The sequence below is a fragment of the Lithobates pipiens genome, unplaced genomic scaffold, assembly GCF_037356315.1.
Source record: "Lithobates pipiens isolate NorthernLeopardFrog02 unplaced genomic scaffold, aLitPip1_a1.2 Scaffold_18, whole genome shotgun sequence".
Taxonomy (NCBI): Eukaryota; Metazoa; Chordata; class Amphibia; order Anura; family Ranidae; genus Lithobates; species Lithobates pipiens.
In genome coordinates this window covers 494,895,577-494,921,966 of record NW_027507758.1, presented here as the reverse complement: position 1 = coordinate 494,921,966, position 26,390 = coordinate 494,895,577, and positions in this window count along the sequence as shown.

Sequence of the window (26,390 nt, the reverse complement as noted above, 5' to 3'; positions counted from 1 at the left end):
GTTATTTGATGTAGTACTGTAGTGTGCGCACTAAGTTTCTGGAAGGGTCAATAGATGCGTTTGCAAATTTTCTTATCAAACCGATATAACAAAATGCTTTTAATTGTATATTTACCAAATGTTTGCTTTAAGTGTGTGTGTGTATATATATATATATATATATATATATATATATATATATATATATATATATATATATATACACTACTGTTCAAAAGTTTGGGTCACATTGAAATGTCCTTATTTTTGAAGGAAAAGCACTGTACTTTTCAATGAAGCTAACTTTAAACTAGTCCTAACTTTAAACAAATATACTCTATACATTGCTAATGTGGTAAATGACTATTCTAACTGCAAATGTCTAGTTTTTGGTGCAATAACTACATAGGTGTATAGAGGCCCATTTCCAGCAACTATCACTCCAGTGTTCTAATGGTACAATGTGTTTGCTCATTGGCTCAGAAGGCTAATTGATGATTAGCAAACCCTTGTGCAATCATGTTCACACATCTAAAAACAGTCTAGCTCCTTCCAGAAGCTACAAAACTGACCTTCCTGTGAGCAGATTGAGTTTCTGGAGCATCACATTTGTGGGGTCAATTAAACGCTCAAAATGGCCAGAAAAAAGAGAACTTTCATCTGAAACTCGACAGTCTATTCTTGTTCTTAGAAATGAAGGCTATTCCATGCGAGAAATTGCAAAGAAATTGAAGATTTCCTACAACGGTGTGTACTACTCCCTTCAGAGGACAGCACAAACAGGCTCTAACCAGAGTAGAAAAAGAAGTGGGAGGCCACGTTGCACAACTAAGCAAGAAGATAAGCACATTAGAGTCTCTAGTTTGAGAAACAGACGCCTCACAGGTCCCCAACTGGCATCTTCATTAAATAGTACCCGCAAAACACCAGTGTCAACATCTACAGTGAAGAGGCGGCTGCGGGATTTTGGGCTTCAGGGCAGAGTGGCAAAGAAAAAGCCATATCTGAGACTGTCCAATAAAAGAAAAAGATTAAGATGGGCAAAAGAACACAGACATTGGACAGAGGAAGACTGGAAAAAAGTGTTGTGGACGGATGAATCCAAGTTTGAGGTGTTTGGATCACAAAGAAGAACGTTTGTGAGACGCAGAACAAATGAAAAGATGCTGGAAGAATGCCTGACGCCATCTGTTAAGCATGGTGGAGGTAATGTGATGGTCTGGGGTTGCTTTGGTGCTGGTAAGGTGGGAGCTTTGTACAGGGTAAAAGGGATTCTGAATAAGGAAGGCTATCACTCCATTTTGCAACGCCATGCCATACCCAGTGGAAAGCGCTTGATTGGAGCCAATTTCATCCTACAACAGGACAATGACCCTAAACACACCTCCAAATTGTGCAAGAACTATTTACAGCAGAAGCAGGCAGCTGGTATTCTATCGGTAATGGAGTGGCCAGCACAGTCACCAGATCTGAACCCCATTGAGCTGTTGTGGGAGCAGCTTGACCGTATGGTACGCCAGAAGTGCCCATCCAACCAATCCAACTTGTGGGAGCTGCTTCTAGAAGCGGTGCAATTTCTCCAGCTTACCTCAATAAATTAACAGCTAGAATGCCAAAGGTGTGCAATGCTGTAATTGCTGCAAAAGGAGGATTCTTTGACGAAAGCAAAGTTTGATGTAAAAACAATGTTATTTCAAATACAAATCATTATTTCTAACCTTTTCAATGTCTTGACTCTATTTTCTATTCATTTCACAACGTATGGTGGTGAATAAGTGTGCCTTTTCATGGAAAACACAAAATTGCTTGGGTGACCCCAAACTTTTGAACGGTAATGTATATACACACACACACACACACACAGTATCTCACAAAAGTGAGTACACCTCTCACATTTTGTAAATATTTTATTCTATCTTTTCATGTGACAACACTGAAGAAATTAAGAAATTTTACTTTGCTACAATGTAAAGTAATGAGTGTACAGCTTGTATAACAGTGCAAATTTCCTGTCCCCTCAAATTAAATCAACACACAGCCATTAATGTCTAAACTGCTGGCAACAAAAGTGAGTACACCCCTAAGTGAAAATGTCCAAATTGGGGACCAAAGTGTCAATATTTTGTGTGGCCACAATTATTTTCCAGCACTGCCTTAACTCCCTTGGGCATGGAGCACACCAGAGCTTTACAGGTTGTCACTGAAGTCCTCTTCCACTCCTCCATGATGACATCACAGAGCTGGTGGATGTTAGAGACCTTGCGCTCCTCCACATTCCATTTGAGGATGCCCCACAGATGCTCAATAGGGTTTATGTCAGAGAGACATGCTTGGCCAGTTCATCCTCTTTACCCTCATCTTCTTTAGCAAGGCAGTGGTTTTCTTGGAGGTGTGTTTGGAGTCGTTATCATGTTGGAATACTGCCCTGCTGCCCAGTCTATGAAGGGAGGGGATCATGCTCTGCTTCAGTATGTCACAGTACATGTTGCCATTCATGGTTCCCTCAATGAACTGTAGCTCCCCAGTGCCAACAGCACTCAAGCAGCTCAGATCATGACACTCCCACCACCATACTTGACTGTAGGCAAGACACACTTGTCTTTGTACTCCTCGTCTGGTTACCACCACTAGGGATGGGCTTTATGTTCAACTCAAACATTGGCTGTTCGTCAGTTCACCAAAAAGCAAACAATTTTGGGTGTTCGCAGCAAATTCGAAAGCCGCGGAACACCCTTTAAAAGTCTATGGGAGAAGTCAAAAGTGCTATTTTTAAAGGCTTATATGCATGGTATTGTCATAAAAAGTGTTTGGGGACCTGGGTCCTGCCCCAGGGGACATGTATCAATGCAAAAAAAAAGCTTTAAAAACATCAGTTTTTCTGGGAGCAGTGATTTTAATAATGTTTAAAGTGAAAAAATAAAAGTGTAATATTCCTTTACATTTCATAGCTGGGGGGTGTAATATAGTATGCCTGTAAAGGGGTGCATGTTTCCCGTGTTTAGAAAAGTCTGACAGCAAAATGACATTTCTAAAGGAAAAAAAGTAATTTAAAACTACTCACTGCTATAATGAATTGACGGTCCGACAATACACATAACAGTTCATTGATAAAAAAAAAACGGCATTGGAATTTCGCCACAGGGGAACCCCGAACCAAAATAAAAAAAAAAATGTGTGGGGGTCACCCTAAATTCAATACCAGGCCCTTTGGGCATGGTATGGATATTAAGGGGAACCCCGTGCCAAAATGTAAAAAAATGGTGTGGGGTCCCGCTCAAAATCCATACCAGACCCTTATCCGAGCACGCAAGCTAGCAGGCTGCAGGAAAAGAGGGGGGGGGGTGAGAGAGCGCCCCCCTTTCTGAACCACACCAGGCTACATGCTCTCAACATTGAGAGGGTGCTTTGGGGTAGCTGCTCACCTCAAAGCACCTTGTCCCCATGTTGATGGGGAAAAGGGCCTCATCCCCACAACCTTTGCCCGGTGGTTGTGGGGGGCTTTAACAAGGGGACCCCAGAATGAAATCCCAGCAAGTATCAGGGATAGATAGATCAATTTATAGGGCAGCGGTACCATTTGGATAAGATCTGGTAATTACACTCTTGCGCTTGAGAGGATGTAGATAGTTTATATGCAATGGCCAGTATTTTGTCCCACTCCATATCCTCCACCAATATTTTCAATTCCTCTTGCCATTTTCAAAAGAAATTGCAATGGGTTTGGATAGGACTCCCTCAACAAGATCTGGTAAATCTGCGAAAGTGCGTGGTCCATTATGGAGGATTGGGATAGCAGTATTTCAAAATAAGTAAAAGGTCGCATCAAGAGATCCGTAGAAGACTGGGTACCTACATAATGTTTCAACTGTGTATATTCCAACTATGCAAGCAATGAGCTATGGCAAGATGGGAGTGCCTGTGAGAGGGGAATAAGCAATAATTAGGCCCTTGGTCTTGAAGAGAGTAAGCCTTTACATAAGTGAGTATCCCACACCTACAGAGTAGTGCACGCCTTGAGGTGGTAGTAAGTCTCTGATCATGGTCTAACCAGGCTAAGAAGCTAAGGTCCTAGGAAATAAGACCATTTTCCAAATGAGTCTACAGCTTGGTGGAGTGGTTATGATACCAGTCGACCACTCTGAGTAAAGAAGCTGCATGCGAATATATGGACAAATGTGGAAGAGCCACCCCACTTCTCCACTTAGGCAAGGAAAGGATGAATTCTGGGCTATTTATGTCACCATATAAAAGTACAGATAGCCCTATTGAGATACGAATAAACTAGGAGAAGGGAGAACCAGAATGGCCTGAAAAGTGTACAGTAACTTTGGTAAGATGTCCATTTTGATGGTATTTATGCAACCAAACTATGAGATATGTGGGTTGTCATAGGAATTAAGACAAGTACACACCATTTGGAGAAGTGGCGTAAAGTTAAAGTTCGCTATGGTGGGCAATAAAAATGGGAATTTAATGCCTAAGTATTTGATAGCTGAATGCTGCCATTTAAAGGCAAAGTTACGTCGAAGATGAGTTACAGAAATTTGAGATAAGGAGATATTCAGGGCTTACGTCTTGTCATAATTTAAATTGCTCACTTCAAATGTCTGAATAAGGCATGGAATAGAGACAAGGGGATTGGTAATGTATACCAAGAGGTCATCTGAATATAAGGAAAATTTGTATTGGTGCTGACAGGCAGTAATGCCTTGAATATCAGGGTGTTGACGTATGGCAATCGCTAAATGTTCTATGGTAAGAGTATATAGCAACGCAGAGAGAGAGGGCCAACCCCAATCTGTTGAAGCATTTGTTGTAGGAATGACCAGTGAACCCGGTCAAACACTTTTTTTGGTGTCAACCAAGATTAGACACGCTGGAGTATGGCATTTTTGGACATGTTCCATTATGGTGATTGTTTTAAGAGTATTGTCCCTAGTCTCTACCTGGGGTAAAGCCCATCTGATCAAGATGTACAAGATCAGGAAGCAGTAGTATAAGCCTGTTAGCAATCATTTTAGAATACATTTGTATGTCTATGTTAGTCAAAGAGCTTGGACTGTATCTGCTGCTCAAAGTAGGGTCCTTCCCCCGGTTTAACAATACAGTAATGTGAGCTTCGAATGCCTGTGTTGGGAAAGGAGAGTCAGTAGAAACCGTATTAAACATTTTGGTCATGAACAGGGTGAGAAGGTCTTGAAATGTTTTATGGAAGCGAGTAGAATAACCATCTGGGCCAGGACTTTTATTGTTCTTGAGAGAGGAGAGCACAGTGGTGAGTTCCTTCTCTGTAAAGGGCCTTTCAAGGTCTTGTACCGTAACTGCAGGAATGGTGGGGAGGGCGGTCTTGGCAACAAAGTCTGCTATTCTAGATGTATGGAGCTCTGAGGAAATTACAGTCGGGCAAGAAGGCAGAATAGTAGTTTGAGATTGACTTTGTTTATGGGACGTTTCCAAAATGGAGATGCGGGTCAAAAGGTCTGTAATTTGGGCAATGGGTCTTTCTTAAGCCTAGAACCGTGTTTAAGCCCTGGAAGAATTTACCACCTTCCTGACCAGAGCACTTTTTACGATTCGGCACTGCGTTGCTTTAACTGACAATTGCACGGTCGTGCGACGTTGTACCCAAATATTTTTTTACCACAAATAGAGCTTTCTTTTGGTGGTAATTGATCGCCTCTGCAGTTTTTATTTTTTGCGCTACAAACAAAAAAAGAGCGACAATTTAAAAAAAAAAAAACATTATTTTTTACTTCTTGCTATAATAAATATCCCCCAAAAGTATATAAAAATAATTTTTTTTCCCTCATTTTTGGCCGATATGTATTCTTCGACATATTTTTGGTAAAAACAAAAACGCAATAAGCGTATATTGACTGATTTACGCAAAAGTTATAGCGTCTACAAAATAGGGGATAGATTTAAGGCATTTTTATTAGATTTTTTTTTTACTAGTAATGACGGCAAGCTGCAATTTTTATCATGACTGCGACATTTTGGCGGACACATTGGACAATTTTGACACATTTTTGGGAACATTGGCATTAATAAATCGATCAATGCTATATAATTGCATTGATTACTGTAAAAATGTCACTGTTAGTGAAGGGGTTAACACTAGGGGGCACTCGAGGGGTTAACTATGTTCCCTGGGAGGTAATTCTAACTGAAGGGGATGGGGACTGACTAGAGGTAGTGACGGATCGTGGTTCCTCGCTAATAGGAATAAACGATTTGATATTTCTGTCAGAACAGAACAAGGAAGTGTGTGTTTACACACACTCGTTCCTGTTCTGTCTCTTCTGGTGTGTGTATATATATATATATATATATATATTTATATATATACACACACACACACACACACACACACACAATATATACCATATATATAATATATATATGGTATATACACCCGATGATGTCCAATAGTACCAAACATGTCAGAATCGTTGCTTATACTTCATTGTATTTACTAGCTTGTTTTATCAGATTTGTTGTAATTGTAAACCCCCCTTTTTACCATTAAACATCAAACAGTATCACACTATGTGCAAATCATTTGTTTTGCAAGGGAAATTTCCCTTGAGAATGTCACGTGACCTGTGATGCAACGCGTCGGGAGGAGCCAATGACGTCAAGCCCACAGTGTTCAGAGGCACAGAGAGGCTGTGAGGAGGAGTACAATCTGATGTTCTGCCGCTATTCCATGCTTTGACTGGAAAGGTTTTGTGAGTGGATCGACGTGCCCATATAAAGTTTATTTAAATATCGCAGTAGTACACTATCCCCTGTCTCTTTTCTCTCCTATGGCAAATGAAAGGTAAAATTTAAGGAGCAAGAGATAAGCGGTATATGTGGAACAGTGGGACAACATTGAAAGCTTGCTTGGTATGGTGTCTGTGAACAAAATATATAGGACTGAGTGATAAGTCATCTTGAGGATTATATCCTGAGTCTTGTGGACATCACCGCATGGGAGTGTTCTGATTGCAGTTTAGATATAAGAACTGTATTTGATCAGATCCTTGATCCATCCATCCTATCAGGAGCAGATTAATACATATGGTATTTATTTCATATATGCACGGAATGCATTAATTGAGGAATATTAATTTATTTTTATTTCTAATTCATTTAAATACACGGTGTATTAACTATGGATAATTAATTAATTTTTAATTCATATTTATTTTTAATTTTTAATTTATTTATATACACGGTTATTTATTATTCATTTATCTACACAAATTATTGATTTTTATGGCACTAGAATATTGTATTGATTATTGATATTAGCGCACTAATAATTTATATTGTTTTTTGCATTTGTACAAATTAGAGATCACTGATATTGGTGCAGCTTTTATTAATATTTTTGATTATTTTTCACCACTCCGGTGCTTGAGTATTTTGCACTGTAGTATTCACTCAAGAGTGCCTGTTTGATCCAAGACTAGTCTAGCAAGTGTGACAAGGGGCAGATATATGATCCTTACCACAGACACATGTCCATAGAAGGGATTGCCCGACCATTGTCTTAGTAGTTTGTGAGCCAAAGTCACTATGAACAGGCCAGGGTAAGAACTAGGACAAGGAGATTCAAGGTTGTCAATAATGTAGGGATAGAAGCCTCACTATGGCTCACTTACTAATAGATCCAAGGAAGAGGGTCCAGGCCTGTTTTTGGTAGAAGGTGCTCGTCGTCTCCATTGCGGAAAAGGAGCCTCAATGGGAGGAAGATCCACAGCCAGCCAGTCTGGAACAGCCACTGGGTCAGTGCTGAGAAACCTGAAAGCATCTGGAAGTTGACCTGAATCATTTAAGAAGAAGCTCTCATTATGTAGACATATAGTGAGGCCAAACGGGTAACTCCACATATAAGAGTCACCACATTCTCTGAGCCAGTAAGGGACAAATTTGGTCGCGCATAAAGAGTCCTATGAGAAAGATCCTGAAGTAGCCGAATAGTAACACCATCAAACTGCAGGGGCCCCCTGTCTCAGGCTCATCTCAGGATCTCCTCTTTCACAATAAAAACATTTACACGGCAGAGCACATCTCTAGGTTGCCCCTCCAGAAGCATTGACACAATGCCCCCTGTCAGTCTCTAGAGGGGAAGAAACAGGCTTACTGAGGAGATCATTAAATATACCAATGACCGTGTGCCTGAGAGCCACTGGGCTGCTAGCCTCAGGAAGCCCACCTATCTTAATGTTATTGCGCCTATGGCGATTTTCCAAATCATAATGCTGTAAGCAGATGCTATTCAGTGTAGCTGTTTAGTGACTATGGAGGGTCTCAAGTGTCTTTATCCTCTGCACTATGGAATCTCTATCCGCAGACAGAGTATCCATTATTTGTTTCAGTGTTCCAGTTCCAGTGCAGAGACTGACTGCTTTACTTCAGTCAAATCCTGCCTGAGAGAGGATTACATTTTGGTGACAATATTGTCCAGATCCGGCCTCATTGGGAGGGAGAACAGGATGGCTGGGATTTGACCTGGAGAGAGAATTGAGCACGTGGCTGGGATAAGTTCCACTCTCTGATCCCCCAGCAAAGTCACTGAGAATCACAGGGCTGGCGGGAAGCTCATCCCACAGTACCTCTAAGACGCCTGACAGACTGGAAGCAGGGGGTGGTGCAGTCCATGCAGGAGCCTCTGGACAGGGGAGAGATTGTCCTACTGGAGGCTGAGAAGCCACAGGGTAGATGCCGACGCAATGTTGTCTCTGGAGGACGATCAAGTTTGCTGGACTGAAGCAAGAAAGAAAGACTGAATGCCAGCCATCTATGTGCCTTTGCGTTTACCCTTCTGCTGATAGTGTTTGGACATGGATCGGGCAGATGGCAAACCCCCAATCCCCTCACTTTGCCAAGGTGGATACAGAGCACCTTCTCCACACATCCTTACGCCGCCATGGCTCAGCCATGCCCCCAATATAGGAGATTTTATTGTAGTGCTGCAATTTCTAATTTTTCTTATGTTTTATTTCACATGGATTTACTGCAGCAGCTTATAATTTGTTTGTTTAGGAATGTAATGCAGAAACATATTTGTAGTTTTTTTTTTCTAAAATGGGCTACTCTAAATGTAGTAAAATAAAGCTGCCTTTACTATATCAGTAACTGCATCTTTTTTGGTTATTTTTAGTCTCTTAAAAATCAAGTTTTTCTCCAGATTCATTTTTTCATATTTTTTTTTTAATCTGTTTGATATGGCTAGATATGGCTATTGAGCCATATCCATGTACAATTTTTAGGTCTGAAGAAGTATGTTAAAATCAAAACATAACACAATTTTGCTTTAAGACAAATATAAGAGGGCAAATGTTGCAATTGGTGTATAAATTCCCTCTTCGTTAGAAGGGGGTTAAAATGCATACTTGGCTTTGGATCTCTTTAGAATGATGATAAATTGCAGTCACACTCAGTGAGAAAGGCATCTGTACAGATCCATAATTCCAATGCAGAGATATACATTGTCAGCACAGAGGAGATAAACACATGTGTTGTATTCAGAAGTCTTATTAGTATTCTACCTGCTGTAGTGATCCTGACACTTTTATACTGTAAGGCTGTCATGCATACCAAATCCTTAACCCCGCTCCTGCTTACGCTCTCAGCCGCTTACAATGGCTGCAAGTCAGACAGCTACATCAAATAGCTGAAATTTGAAATTGAAATGACGAGTGATCCCTTTCTCTCCAGATCAGCAATCCACTGAGGAATGGAGTTAAAAACGAACACTTTCATGATGAGTTAAAGTGTATGTAAACCCAATCACTAAAATCAATTATAAGTTTTAACGTGTTCATGTAATTAACAAAAAAAGCATTATTATTAATAAATCTGCAGGTATCATTAAAAATACCTAGTATTCCTTATTATTAAAAAATACCTAGCGATCATTAAGGATATGCCATTTTCTGTTATAAGGTGACAAGACTCTATCCCTGTTTCCCAGTTGTCTCCTGCATTGTTAACCTGTTACATGGGCTTTTGATGGATACTACAAGTGGTCATTTTAATATACACAATACAGTTTGTGTCCATGGGTGCACATCATGCGCAGATGCTTGATATATGTGAAGGAGTAAGACACAGTGCACTGGCCAGCAAAATACCAATATAAAAAAACAGCAGCAGTTTCATCCACCTGCACTGTATAGCATGCATGGAGGAATCAGTTAGATTTTTTTTCTTTCCGCCTACAGGCGCGTATAGCCATCCTAAAACAGTTTTAGGTAATCGTCTTGTTTTGTGTAGAGAACGTGTTATTATATGTTTCTGACCCAAGTACACATTTACCCAAGATTATTTAATGGGTAAAAAGTTTTGGGTCCTTTTCAGGCTCCAAAATTAACCTGTAAAAATCTGAATACTTATGGCTAAAGAAAGAGAGTATATCCTGCTGGGTACAGTGGGCAGGGATGGTACCCACAGGTTTAGCCTTTTGCCAACAGAAAAGTGATACTGTATATACTCAATAATTCATTAGTGATAGATACAAGCCTCTCAATCATCCTGGACTTATCGGGACCATCATGAGATTTGATTTAAATCTCGTAATCCTGTGAGTCTGGGGGTAAATCCCAGAGCCCACCTTACGTGGGTGCGCTAGCACGAGCACCAGGACACATGCCCAGAGTCTCTTGTGGGGTACCTGGGGTCCCACATGCCACAATCACATCTCTCTATAGCAGGCAGTAGTTCTCTCCCTGCCAGCTGCATGTATAGGCACTCACCACAGAACAGATTGATAAAAAGGCAAGACGTTGGGACTTTATATGAGAACATGACTATCCAGTACACAGATCTCCATCCCTGATGGTTTGTAAAGGAAGGGAAAAGGGGGAATAAGGGCAAATGGGACTTTATATGAAACACAGGACTTGGGTAGGTTGAATCACTCAAATATTATAGTAAACAGATTTATTAATAACACAATTGAGCATAATGCAATAGATAACATGAGTAGGTAAAAACATAGATAATACAGCATACAGATGTAGCACTGACCCCTGAAGAAGCTGCTGGTAAGATTTGGGCCTGCACTCTACCAATAACCCCACTAACTTGACTCAATCCCCTTGGCACAGCTGTGGCGCAATGCAACACAATACAACATAATACAAATGCAAAGTACCTCAGGATCCACTGGCTCCACCTGGTGGGGAAAAACAGTATGCCACAACACTGGATACTTAACCAGAAATATATTTTACTGTAGAATATTCACAACAGGTGGTTTCAGAAATTGTGCTGTCATCCCAACATAGGAAGACAGCACAATATATTTCAATAGGAACAATTTAAAACAATATATATATATATATATATATATATATATATATATATATATATATATATATATATATATATATATATGGATTAATACCTGGGATCTCCCCTCACTTTAAAAGCTCAAATGAGATCTCACTTAAAGTACTTAAGTATTTAGTCTGTGATCTTCTTTCTTCGCTAGCTAAAATAACACCTTTGTGATTTGTAATCCACAGTCTATGAAAAGTTAGGTTGAGGTGCTCCTGGTGTGGCTCCGATAACTAATTTACAACGCTTGAGGCGCCAGAGTAGATATGCCTCAAGCCTGCTCAGTGTCAGTCGCTCTGCTCCTCCTCCGTGGAACTACAAATTCCAGTGAGGCCCGTATGTGAGCCTAAGGGCCGGTTCACACTGCGAGCCGCGGCGAGGCGTCTCCGACTTCCTCGCCGCGACTTGCAGGGGGGGTCAGGGGCGACTTGCAGAGGACTTCTGCATAGAAGTCAATGCAAGTCGCCCCCGAAGTCGCCCCGAAGTAGTACAGGAACCTTTTTTCTGAGTCGGAGCGACTCGAGTCGCTCCTCTCAGAACGGTTCCATTGTACTCAATGGGGACGACTTGCGGGAGCGAGGCGAGGCGAGCCGTGTCGCCTCGCCTCGCGCCGCAGTGTGAACCGGCCCTTACTGAGTGTAAAGGTAAACAAACGGTGGGCCGTAACCCGCTCACCAACTGGATCGGAGCTCCGTGTGGTAACTTGGGTCCGGTGACTGCAGCTAAAATGGTGGCTTGGGTCCCTTTTATCTCCTACCCAGCATGCACTGTTCATGGGTAGGTCACACAGACTCCTGGGTAACAAGGTCAACCTTCTGAATCAAAACAACAGTCATTTCCTGTATAAATCTTTTGGGTTGTTCAAAGGTAACAATATTACCCATATTTTGTCACTAGATGGCTCTGGATACGGAACCTTAGTAATGTCCATTAACCTGATATTACAATGTGCATAACCACATCAATATAAAAGGATGTCAGCGCTACACAGATAAACATGACTAATGCATCATATAGTAAAATATAGTAAAATAGTAAACATTATTGCACATGGTACAAGGTATATCAGCAGTATACTCAAAATTGTGTAAAAACATGATAGGTAAATATTTAATTGGTGATTCAAACTAGTCAAACCCATGGTATCCGCATGATTGCTGTGGCAAAGCATCAAATATAAATCTTGACGCGTTTCATGGGTTGTCTCCACTCATCAGGAGCAGCTATACATATGGGGTACCTATAATGAGTTATAAATTAAATTAATAATCAATGATAATTGATTAGAAAATAGGGAGCAACAAAACTATGATCCTAGCACTCTTAACTATGGGTATAATTTACAAGAAAATGATGATGAAGGTGAGGGTGAGGATTTGTGCTGGAAGGGGGATGGGGGAGGGGATTTGTATTTGTGTTTGATGGGAGATCCTTTTTGGTGGGAGAAGGAGTTTGAGGACGATTTGTGATTCTAGGAGGGGTTATGGGGGGGGGGGGGTTCTGATAGGTGGGGGCAAAGCTTTGCTCTGGCAGGGGCGAGCCTGCTTATCAGTGCTGTATTTTTTTATTTATTTTTTAAGGTGTGGGATTGGGGATTTCTGATTTTTGTAATGCATTCTTTGCATTACACTCCTTCTCCTGTATTCTTTGCATTACACTCATGTCCCCTACATTCTGTGTATTACATACTCCTGTAGCCTACTCTGTGTAAGTCATTTACTCTTAAACCTGGCACTGACTACAACACTCTACATAATATTAATCCTTGAACACGTTGCATTACACACCCTGGAACCTTGCACTCTGTTTTATCCTAAACTCGACACTAACTGCGGCACACTGTGTGTTACGCAATCCTGACTTCTGCTCTCTGTACATTGCATACTCTAGACCCCTGCACTATATACACTATATTGTACATTACATGCATCTCACCAAAGTTCATTGAGTCAACAGTTACTGATTGTTAGGTAGTCTCAGAATATTTTAATGTAGTTCTGAGGTAGGCTCAATAGAAAGTGTTAGCTCTATTTATTTTCAGTGTATGCAAAACCATATGTAATAGAACTGTTTTGTTTTTTGTTTTATTTCAATGACTGTGCTGGGGCTGTGTGCTGTATGTGTCTGTGAGACTCTTGCTCACACGATTGTGCTGGGGTTTATGTGTCTTTATGTCTTTATGTGGTTTATGTCTTGCTTGTGGTACAGCAATCAAAGCATATTTTGAGAGTAAAAGGAAGCCTGGGTTTTGTAAAACTACGCCCCTTAAGCCTCTTCCACTAACAGTTTGGCCACATCCACTTTTTGTTGCAACACAGTACGTGCGCCACAGGTCCCCACGTCCTGGAAATGTCCTTCATTCTCGAGTTCTAAAGTTGGTAGGTATGTAGATGCAGTGCTTAAAGGGTTAGTTCAGCTTTACAAAAAAAATGCTATGCAGACACACTACACCATAAGAGCACACATTAAAAATAAAAATGTTTTTTAAAGTTTTACACTAAGCACACCAAATAATTAACCAATAATACTGTGGGAATTTCCTAGAATCCAACATTTTAGCTACTGTAATGAATCTCTGTGAAATTATATTATTCATATGGGCCTTTTGGGAAATATAGCACTGGATTACTTTTTAAATATTTTAATAATACATTGGTGAATATGGGGATGTTTTATGCTTAGTGCATTGAACAATGATGAACAAGTGGTGGAGCAGAGCCTAATATACATCAGGTTTAAGCTCATGTTTTGAGCCCACAGCATGAAAAGCACTATTAGAAATGGTAAAATGTCCAAAAAACCTGATTGGTTGCCACAGACAACAGTTGCAAATGTTCAACATGAACACAATTGTTCTTTTCTTACCTTTCCTATGTATATGTGAGAAACAACATTATCTTTGCTTTCTTTTACAGATGTTAAAGGTTGACAAGAGTGGTTTGTATATTGTTTTAAATAATATAATAATATATAAATAATAGGAATTGCACTCACATATTAATAGATTAAAAATTGCTTTAGTTATAATCTGATAACATGTGAGCTTGCAACAAGATGGCTGCAGCGTTCGGCCTACACAAGCCCCATGTCTGGTCACAAACCCCTCCCTACGTGTTTCGTCATGAAATGATGACGTCAGGGGCATGACCAGACGTGCATAAAGGAGCATTATATAGGCGGGACAGCTAACTAGCGGCGGAAATGATTTGCGTTTCAGCCAGCAGGAAACAGTCCACAATCATAACATTGGGAGTTCCACCAGCCAGAAGTATGCTAGAATGCATTCCAACCAGCAGGAAATTAGTCTGGTAAACAAGACATGTTATTAACCAGACAAATAGCATCTCATGGTAATAATAACACCACCATAAGAGGACACTAAAAGATATATGCTGATTGGATCAATAGACCACGCATAGCCATATTAAAAAACCCTATATAGTGGATAAATAATTCATAGCAGATATAAAATATATATATAAAAAATAATTTAGACACAGCACCATCTTGCGGGGTGTTCATAAAAATACTAATCACATTTCATTTCAGAACAATAATATAATAATAATAATCTAAAATTAACAGTTCAAAAAAAATGATAAAAAATATGAAAATAAAAATACAGCAGCAGAATTAAGCATTATTAATAAACACATTCACGGCCCATTCTACGTTGATACCAAAGGGATTATAGGTTTTAACCTTATATATCCATTCAGTTTCAAGCCTGGAGACTCCTCTGGTGATATGGCTCCCTCTCTAGTTGCCAGCATATTTGTCTATCCCCAGAAACACAGTACCTTTGGGGTCCCTTTTTGTGATGGGCATCATAATGTTTTGAAAGGCTATGTTTGGGATAGCCATTCCTGATATTGGTAACATTCTCCTTTAGTCTTACTTTGAGCATGGGTGTGGTGCGGCCAATGTATTCCAAACCACATGGGCACCTGATGAGATAAACCTGATACTTGGTGCACGTAATAAAGGGTTTTATAGAAAAATGCTTGTGGGTAGAATTGGACTGAAAAGTTTCAGTCTTTCTTCTACCCTGCAGATTGATTTTGCAAACCAAGTATTTTTTACATGGAAAAAAACCTTGTCATGAAAAGGTCCACCCGTTGGTGGCGCTGTTTATCTTTTGGACTGTAGTACCGGCGCTCACCAGCGGGTGTACTCCGGCAGTGTGGAGCAGACAGCATCTGCTCCGATCAGCTGTCACGTGAGATTAATCATCAGTCTTATATATACCCGGCAAGCGCTAATATGCTTTGCCTTGGTATCTCTCTCTGCAAGTGCCCTGACCGCTGGAACCTGAACCTGAACCTGAACCTGAACCTGAACCTGAACCTGAACCTGAACCTGAACCTGAACCTGAACCTGAACCTGAACCTGAACCTGAACCTGAACCTGAACCTGAACCCTGAACCTGAACCCTGTACCCTGTACCCTGTATCTACCTGATCTGTCCCTTTCCTATCCTGAGCCCATCCTGGACCTGTTGTCCCTCCTGCTACCTAGATCCCTGCTCTGCAGCCGATCCATCCGTCCTTACCCATTGACTGATTCCCCGGTATATGACCTCGGCCTGGCTTTCATTGACGTCTCCGGTAGTTCCCATTTATTGTATATATATTTCTTGCTGTTGTGGTTGGTTGTGCACTGTATGTTTTCACTTTCTTTTATAATAAACACTTGTTATTTTCATTCACATTCGTTCTGGGTTTCCTCTGTGCAGTCCACACAGTCTGGTCTAACAATTCCCTGACAGTATACCAAGGCCATCCCTGACCAGACGTGGCTGCATTGAGGAACCATCCCGACCTGTGAAGTCGGCCAATATGGATTTCAATGAAATCTTGTATTATTCTCTGCTGGCCGAAGAGGATGGTGAATATTGTCGCCAGCTTCTAAAAGGATGGACTAGTGACCAGCTGATGGAAACCATCCGATCAGCTCATTCCCTGGTGGATCAGGGCTACATGTCATTTGAGGATGTGCAGCCCTTGATCCAGTTATGTGCAAAGCCAGCCCTGTCATGTTATCCCGAAGGAAGTGATGATTTTTCTCCCCCCTTCAATTTGGGCCAAGTTGAATCTCTGGTATGGTTGTTAGAGGATGATCCAGCCTATTTCATGGAATGTTATTCCTCTTGTCCAGGGCAGGTGTTGTCTGATTGCATCCATTCAGTGCAATCTCTGGTTAGCCAGGCTGTGTGCGAATCAGTGTTTGTTCAACCTGTACTACAAGCATGGTCAGATCTCCTGCGTTTAGCCAAGCCACAACACTCCAGCCCTGTCATTAACCACCTTCCTTCCCAAGTGTCTATCTCCCCATTGCCTATGGCAACCTCAGCTACAGCCCAGTCTACTCCACTTCCTACCAAATACTATTATCCTGTCACCAAGTGTTGCACCTATCCTGCCTTCAATCCACCCGCCTCTTCTCCTCCACCTGTAACAGTCCCACAGAACCCTCCTCCTGCCACTGTTCCTTGGTCTTCCTTTTGCCCAGATACTTTCTTTTCTTACAGCCCTGCACCTACCTACAAAGCTGCAGTGGCTAAGTCAAAAAAGAAACGAAAGTTCTTTCCGACCCGCACAATCCTGCCAGTAACCCAACCTGCCTCCGCACCAACCAACCCAGTCCCAGCCACCCAGCCTGACGTCCCAGTCTCTGCTACCCAGCCTGACGTCCCAGTTTCTGCTACCCAGCCTGATGTCCTGCTGCCTACCTTCCAGTCCAACGTGACAGCCTTCCAGTCTGATGTTGTGCCGCCTGCCTTCCAGTCTGATGTCGTGCCACCTGCCTTCCAGTCTGATGTTGTGCCACCTGCCTTCCAGTCTGATGTTGTGCCACCTGCCTTCCAGTCTGATGTTGTGCCACCTGCCTTCCAGTCTGAAGTCGCGCCACCTGCCTTCCAGTCTGATGTCGTGCCACCTGCCTTCCAGTCTGATGTTGTGCCGCCTGCCTTCCAGTCTGATGTCGTGCCACCTGCCTTCCAGTCTGATGTCGTGCCACCTGCCTTCCAGTCTGATGTCGTGCCACCTGCCTTCCAGTCTGATGTCGTGCCACCTGCCTTCCAGTCTGATGTTGTGCCACCTGCCTTCCAGTCTGATGTCGCGCCACCTGCCTTCCAGTCTGATGTCGCGCCACCTGCCTTCCAGTCTGATGTCGTGCCACCTGCCTTCCAGTCTGAAGTCGCGCCACCTGCCTTCCAGTCTGATGTCGTGCCACCTGCCTTCCAGTCTGATGTCGTGCCACCTGCCTTCCAGTCTGATGTCGTGCCACCTGCCTTCCAGTCTGATGTCGTGCCACCTGCCTTCCAGTCTGATGTCGTGCCACCTGCCTTCCAGTCTGATGTCGTGCCACCTGCCTTCCAGTCTGATGTCGTGCCACCTGCCTTCCAGTCTGATGTCGTGCCACCTGCCTTCCAGTCTGATGTCGTGCCACCTGCCTTCCAGTCTGATGTCGTGCCACCTGCCTTCCAGTCTGATGTCGTGCCACCTGCCTTCCAGTCTGATGTCGTGCCACCTGCCTTCCAGTCTAATGTCGCGCCACCTGCCTTCCAGTCTGAAGTCGTGCCACTTGCCTTCCAGTCTGATGTCGTGCCACCTGCCTTCCAGCCTGATGTCCCGGCCCTCCAGCCAGACGCCTTCCAGCCTGATGTCCCGGCCCTCCAGCCAGACGCCTTCCAGCCTGATGTCCCGGCCCTCCAGCCAGACGCCTTCCAGCCTGATGTCCCGGCCCTCCAGCCAGACGCCTTCCAGCCTGATGTCCCGGCCCTCCAGCCAGACGCCTTCCAGCCTGATGTCCCGGCCTTCCAGCCAGACGCCTTCCAGCCTGATGTCCCGGCCTTCCAGCCAGACGCCTTCCAGCCTGATGTCCCGGCCTTCCAGCCAGACACCTTCCAGCCTGATGTCCCGGCCTTCCAGCCTGATGTCCCGGCCCTCCAGCCAGACGCCTTGCAGCCTGATGTCCCGGCCTTCCAGCCAGACGCCTTGCAGCCTGATGTCCCGGCCTTCCAGCCAGACGCCTTGCAGCCTGATGTCCCGGCCTTCCAGCCAGACGCCTTGCAGCCTGATGTCCCGGCCTTCCAGCCAGACGCCTTGCAGCCTGATGTCCCGGCCTTCCAGCCAGACGCCTTGCAGCCTGATGCCCCGGCCTTCCAGTCTGACGTCTTCCAGTCTGATGCCCCGGCCTTCCAGTCTGACGTCTTCCAGTCTGATGCCCCGGCCTTCCAGTCTGACGCCTTCCAGTCTGATGCCCCGGCCTTCCAGTCTGACGCCTTCCAGTCTGATGCCCCGGCCTTCCAGTCCGATGCCTTCCAGTCTGATGCCCCGGCCTTCCAGTCCGATGCCTTCCAGTCTGATGCCCTGGCCTTCCAGTCTGATGCCCTGGCCTTCCAGTCTGATGCCCCGGCCTTCCAGTCTGATGCCTTCCAGTCTGATGCCCCGGCCTTCCAGTCTGATGCCTTCCAGTCTGATGCCCCGGCCTTTCAGTCTGATGTCTTCCAGTCTGATGCCCCGGCCTACCAGTCCGTTGCCTTCCAGTCTGATGTGCCTACTGTCCAGCCTGATGTGCCTGCCTTCCAGCCTGACATCCCAGTGCCCGCCTTCCAGCCTGACGTGCCGCTGCCCGCCTTCCAGCCTGACGTGCCGCTGCCCGCCTTCCAGCCTGACGTGCCGCTGCCCGCCTTCCAGCCTGACGTGCCGCTGCCCGCCTTCCAGCCTGATGTGTCGCTGCCTGCCTTCCAGCCCGATGTGCCAGCTTGCCAGTCTGATGTGCCGGCTTGCCAAATTGATGCCCCAGCTTTCCGGCCTGACGTTCCAGCTTTCCGGTCTGACGTTCCAGCTTTCCAGCCTGGTGCCCCTGCTTGTCAGCCTGGTGCCCCTGCTTGTCAATCTGTTGTCCTTGCTTGCCAGCCTGATGTTCCAGCTTGCCAGCTTGATGTCTCTGCTTGCCAGCCTGATGTCTCTGCTTGCCAGCCTGATGTCTCTGCCTCCCAGTCTGATGTGCCGTATCTCCAGCCTGATGTGCCAGCTTCCCAGCCTGATGCTTGGATACTGGTGTTCCAGTCTGAAGTGCCCATGTCTCAGCCTGAAGTTTCGGTGTCCGCTACTCAGTCTGCGGAGTCGGTGCCCGCTGTCTGCCCTGACGTGCCCGCTGTCTGCCCTGACGTGCCCGCTGTCTGCCCTGACGTGCCCACTGTCTGCCCTGACGTGCCCGCTGTCTGCCCTGACGTGCCCGGTACCCAGCTTGACGTGCCCTCATCCATGGTGTGGTTTGAGGCCATTAACCTGGGACAATTACACCTAGTTGGAGCGTCCGGAGGCCGCTCCTTTGAGGGGGGGTACTGTCATGAAAAGGTCCACCCGTTGGTGGCGCTGTTTATCTTTTGGACTGTAGTACCGGCGCTCACCAGCGGGTGTACTCCGGCAGTGTGGAGCAGACAGCATCTGCTCCGATCAGCTGTCACGTGAGATTAATCATCAGTCTTATATATACCCGGCAAGCGCTAATATGCTTTGCCTTGGTATCTCTCTCTGCAAGTGCCCTGACCGCTGGAACCTGAACCTGAACCTGAACCTGAACCTGAACCTGAACCTGAACCTGAACCTGAACCTGAACCTGAACCTGAACCTGAACCTGAACCTGAACCTGAACCCTGAACCTGAACCCTGTACCCTGTACCCTGTATCTACCTGATCTGTCCCTTTCCTATCCTGAGCCCATCCTGGACCTGTTGTCCCTCCTGCTACCTAGATCCCTGCTCTGCAGCCGATCCATCCGTCCTTACCCATTGACTGATTCCCCGGTATATGACCTCGGCCTGGCTTTCATTGACGTCTCCGGTAGTTCCCATTTATTGTATATATATTTCTTGCTGTTGTGGTTGGTTGTGCACTGTATGTTTTCACTTTCTTTTATAATAAACACTTGTTATTTTCATTCACATTCGTTCTGGGTTTCCTCTGTGCAGTCCACACAGTCTGGTCTAACAATTCCCTGACAAACCTCCTATGTTGTGAAAAAATGACACCCTATTAGAGGGATCAATTATATACGATGCCACTTTGAGACTCAAGGGTGGCGCCCCTCTAAAAACACCATAGTACGGTCAGGTAAAAGGGTTCCTAATACCCTATTGTTCTGTAGAACGTTCCAATGTTTATACAAAATCCTCTTAACCACTTCCTGATCACTGCACACTGATGTACATCGGCAGAATGGCACGGGTGGGCAAATGGGCGTACCTGTACCTCCCGCCCTCCCCGTGACCCCCGGATCACCCCCCTAGTTAACTCTTTCAATCCCTGTCACTGTGTCACCAATTGCAGTTTTCTTATTTTTCATTGATCATGCATTGGTGTAATTTGTGACTGAAATAAGTGTTAGGGCAGTTAGTAGTAGCCCCTGTTAGGTATAGGTTACCCTCCTAAACCCCCCTAATAAAGGTTTAACTCCTTGATCCCCCAATTAACCCTTTATCCCCCTGTCGCCAGTGTCACTAATCGATTGACATATTTGTGTCACTGGTGATGCTAGTTAGCCAGTTAGGGGATTCATTTCACCGTCAGGTTTTTATAGTGTCAGGTACCCCCATATATACTACCTAATAAAGGTTTTAACCCCCTGGTTAACCCTTTCACCCCCTGTCACCAGTGTCACTAATCAGTCGCCGTATTTGTGTCACTGGTGAAGCTAGTTAGTTTCACCGTCAGGTTTTTATAGCCTCGGGTACCCCCATATATTACCTAATTACCTAGGTTTTAACCCCCTGATTGCCCCCTAGTTAACCCAATTCACCTCCTGTCCCCGGTGGTCACCGTATTAGTGTTATGGGTGAAACTGGTTAGTTAGTTTGCTTTTTATAGCATCAGGGCACCCGCCGTATATTACCCAATAAAATGGTGATTTCACTTCCTTACTACCTATCACGGTTTTGGAGGCACTGAAATGTCAAGATAGCACAAAACCCCCACACATGACCCAATTTTGGAAAGAAGACACTTCAAGCTTTTTGCTGAGTGGCATGTTGTTTCCATGGAATATTTGATATTTTGCCACAAGTTTCAGGAAAATTAATTTTTTTTATTTATTTTTACACAAAGTTGTCACTAAATGATATATTGTTCAAACATGGCAAGGATATATGTGGAAATGGAAAAAGTATACCGCGCTAAGAAGAAAACATAAATACAAATAAACTATATGTGAAACAGGCTGCAGAAATAGATGTGATATAACACCCAACAGATATGCAAAAATAGAAAACTGCGCCAACCCTGTACTAATGAAAATAATAAAAATGAAAAAAGATATATAATAAAAAAACAATATTAAATAAAAATAAAAATAAAAAATATGGAATGTATTATCAAAATGTGTAGGTGATTATCACAAATGATTATAACAATAAGAACACCTTAAGTGCAAAATGAAACACAGAAATGCATCAAGAAATAGTGTCAAAAACAAAAGTCCAATCATAGAAAGTTCATATGTGAATCTGGATAAACGATTGTGACACCACAGTGACTCTACACGATCCAAAAGCGCATAAAAGTGCCCGTCACCGTATATTAGATGCGCTTACCAGAAAATAGGCAAGTTAGGGCGTTTATATATACTCAATGGGTCCCCTCAGAAGATATCCTCCTCTTTAGTGGGTCAACTCTTTATCTCATAATAGTGCCCTCCGGATAATGATGATACTTCGTGATCCCAAATGGAGAGCTCAGTAATGCCCAAAAAAGAAAGGAGCTAACATGGCATAATATCGTTTGGATAGTTTATTAAAAGAAAAAAGGTAGCACACTTACATGTGTATGGAAAATCAACAGCTTGTGTAAACGGTATAAAGAAAGCCGGCCGGCAGAAACAGGAGCCCGTCCTCCTCTCAAACAGCGTGGTAGCGTCACTACGTGCCCTCCCAGACGCGTTTCGTCACATCTGACAACGTCAGATGTGACGAAACGCGTCTGGGAGGGCACGTAGTGACGCTACCACGCTGTTTGAGAGGAGGACGGGCTCCTGTTTCTGCCGGCCGGCTTTCTTTATACCGTTTACACAAGCTGTTGATTTTCCATACACATGTAAGTGTGCTACCTTTTTTCTTTTAATAAACTATCCAAACGATATTATGCCATGTTAGCTCCTTTCTTTTTTGGGCATTACTGAGCTCCCCATTTGGGATCACGAAGTATCATCATTATCCGGAGGGCACTATTATGAGATAAAGAGTTGACCCACTAAAGAGGAGGATATCTTCTGAGGGGACCCATTGAGTATATATAAACGCCCTAACTTGCCTATTTTCTGGTAAGCGCATCTAATATACGGTGACGGGCACTTTTATGCGCTTTTGGATCGTGTAGAGTCACTGTGGTGTCACAATCGTTTATCCAGATTCACATATGAACTTTCTATGATTGGACTTTTGTTTTTGACACTATTTCTTGATGTATTTCTGTGTTTCATTTTGCACTTAAGGTGTTCTTATTGTTATAATCATTTGTGATAATCACCTACACATTTTGATAATACATTCCATATTTTTTATTTTTATTTTTATTTAATATTGTTTTTTTATTATATATCTTTTTTCATTTTTATTATTTTCATTAGTACAGGGTTGGCGCAGTTTTCTATTTTTGCAAGGATATATGTGGAATTACACCCCAAAATACATTCTGCTGCTTCTCCTGTGTATGGGGATACTGCATGTGTGAGACTTTTCGGGAGCCTAGCTGCTTACAGGACCCCAAAAACCAAGCACCATCTTCAGGCTTTCTAAAGGTGTAAAATTGTGATTTTACTGCTCACTACCTATCACAGTTACGGAGGCCTTAAAATGTCCAGATAGCACAGCCCCCCCCCCAAAGTAGACACCCCAATGTATCTGCTAAAGGGCATTGTGAGTATTTTGCAGATCTCATTTATTTTTGAAAATTAAGAAAGAAAAGAAAAATGTATTTTCTTTTTCTTTTTTCAATTTTCAAAACTTTGTGACGAAGTGAGATCTGAAAAATTCTCAACATGCCTCTCAGCAGATAGCTTGGAGTATCTTCTTCCAAAATGAGGTCATTTGGGGAGGGGGGGGGGGGGGTTTGGGGTTCTGCACGTGGTTAGACTGCCAAAAAGTTACACACATGTGGTATCCTCATACTCAGAAGCAGCAGAATGTATTTTGGGGTGTAATTCTACATATAACCATGCCATGTTTGAACATCTTAAAACATCTTTGCTAAAAACTTCACTGCCTCCATAGCTGCTCAAATAAATGTATGTAAATAACAATAAAATTAACAAAAAGAAGTGTGGTCCGTTCCTACCAAACAAGCGCTTATGTAATGGTGAAATAAGTAAATACTCTCAATGGATAAAGAAAGAAGCCAATGAAGGCTACAGCTGCTACCATATAGCCTGCCAAGTGGCAATTGACACATATAAAACAAAATCAATGGAAAAAAGGCAGTGTTATATACACACCTCATGTAGTATTCACTGTCCAGCTGTCCGGTATTAAGGAGTCTTGGAGAGGAAATATCCCCGGATAGATTGTCCATATAACATTCTGGTGTTTATGCGCATTGATCCAGTGATTTCCGATAAGAGTTTTATATGCGGGGGTGGGGATTTGGACCCCCCGGCTTTCCCCGCAGGTGTGAAAGTGTTGGTGACAGAAGCTTTTTCTTACTGAATTTGGAATATCACTGGACTTTCTTACCATTTTGGGTGTAATTAACACACCATCTCTGCAATTTTATGGACTAATAAATGTTTTATATGTATGCACTTCAAGTTATCACACTGTGAATACTACATGCGGTGTGTGTATAGCGCTGCCTTTTGTCTTTTGATTTTGTTTTATATGTGTCACCTGCCATTTGGCAGTCTATATGGTAGCAGCTGCAGCCTTCTTGGGCTTCTTTCTTTATCCATTGAGGGTATTTACTTATTTTACCGATACATAAGAGCTTGTTTGGTAGGAATGGACCATGCTTCTTTTTGTTAATTTTATTGTTATGTAAATACATGTATTCAAGCCACTATGAAGGTGGTGACATTTTTAGCAAATAGGCAAATCTATTTCATTTCTCTTTTCAGCACTAATTTAGACAGAGTTTAAAGATGACCATAAAGGTACTCTATTCGCCCTTGGGAACGCATTAGAAAAACAGGTCAGGACATGGTGGGATATTTGCACCATGGAGCAGTACCTGAAAGAAAGGATCATTGTGAGGAGTTTGAGATGGGAGGTTACTCCTCAGGATGGTCTTGATGATTTGGAATAATCATATGACAGAATGACAGAATGGCTTGACTTTTTTAAAGGGGTAGGTTTTAAACTACAAGAATTGGTCTTGGAAAGGAAACAAAAGAAAATGTTGAAATTGGAAAACAAAATGAATGAACTAAATAGTAAACTGGGCAGTATTAAAAATACCCAGTAATATAAATAACAATACAACAATATAAATAAAAAACTTGAAAAAAATATAAAATTGGATTATGAATGCAATAAGGAAAAAAATATTTTTTGGATGTTACTATTTTGAGACAAGGGGACACACTGACCACTACTGTGTATTTTACACCTACTGATAGGCATAGTTACCTACTAATAAGTAGTGGCTATCACTCACATTGGCTGAGGAATATCCCGAAGGGACAGATAATGTGGGTGAGAAGAAATTTGTACCACAGATAATGATTTCCAACCATGTTAGGTTGTACTCCATGAGAATTCTGCCTAAGAGATAAAGAACGCTTAGGAGATTCTAGGCAGGAATGGGGCGTTATTTCCAATTTCCATGCACAATATAGATAAATTGAGAATATATTCAAACGCTATTGGCATATTCTGTGCATGGACAAAGTCATCAATCAAGCTCTCCCACCAAACCCTTCCTTCATTTACAGAAAGACACACGATTTTGGGGATAGGGTGGTTAAAAAAGTTCTAGATCCACCAGTGAGACCATTTATGTTTTGGGATCGTCCCGGTTTTTTGCATGTAGGAGATGTCAAACTTGCTCCAAGTTTAATTACCCAATTCGGGGCCTAACTGAATTCACTTCCACTGGTAATAACCCCATTTTTAACATCTTAGGGTTTATCACTTGTGGCAGTACATGTGTGGTGGATGTTTTACAGTGCCATGTAATTTGATGTACGTAGGTCGCACCAAAATAACTAAAAAAAATGCATCTCAGAACATATATAACATAGAGGTTGGTTTTATATCATAGCGTTTTTTTCAATTTTAAAAACAATCATAACCAAGACCCGTCTGGATTAAAATTTTGGGGGGTCGATAGGGTCCACTCAAACTGGAGGGGGTCTAATCTGATATAAGAAATATCCAAGAGTGAAACACATTGGATATTTCTGATGAACACTTTGTTGCCCTACGGTATGAACATAGAATTGGACATTAATTGTTTCATCAATGATTATTAAAATAGTTTACAAGTTCATTTTTTATTTTTTATTTCTACAATATTATTAATTTTAATACCGTAAATTAATTTATTTGAGCCCAAGTAGTAGATGATGTGTTAGGTCTCACTAATTTTAGCTTAATTGTTAATTCATTCATAATCTTAGATGAGATGTAATTTTCATCTAAAGGCATCATTGGCGGACGATTGTCCATTATTATTTAAATATGTAGGATTTGCCTAATATCACATTAGGTGACTGTACGGTGTATCATAGTGCCCTGCGCTGCTCGCGTATGCGCAGTGGGTGCCCGGCTGTGAAGCCACAGCCAGGTGCCCACAGTACGCATGACGGCGCCGTGATCGGAGCGGGGAACGAGGGGGGGCTTCGTTCCCCCGCATCGCTGGACCCTGGGACAGGTAAGTGTCCGATTATTAAAAGCCAGCAGCTGCAGTATTTGTAGCTGTTGACTTAAAATTTTTTTTTTTTAGGGGGTACCCCACTTTAAGATGTTAAGAGGGCTTTTTATATGTTGTTTACCTTTTTATATGAAGTCAAGCTGTTTTCTATTTTCTTAATTTATTAATATAATTTTTATTGATATAATATTTTTTTCTAGTCTGTTCCGT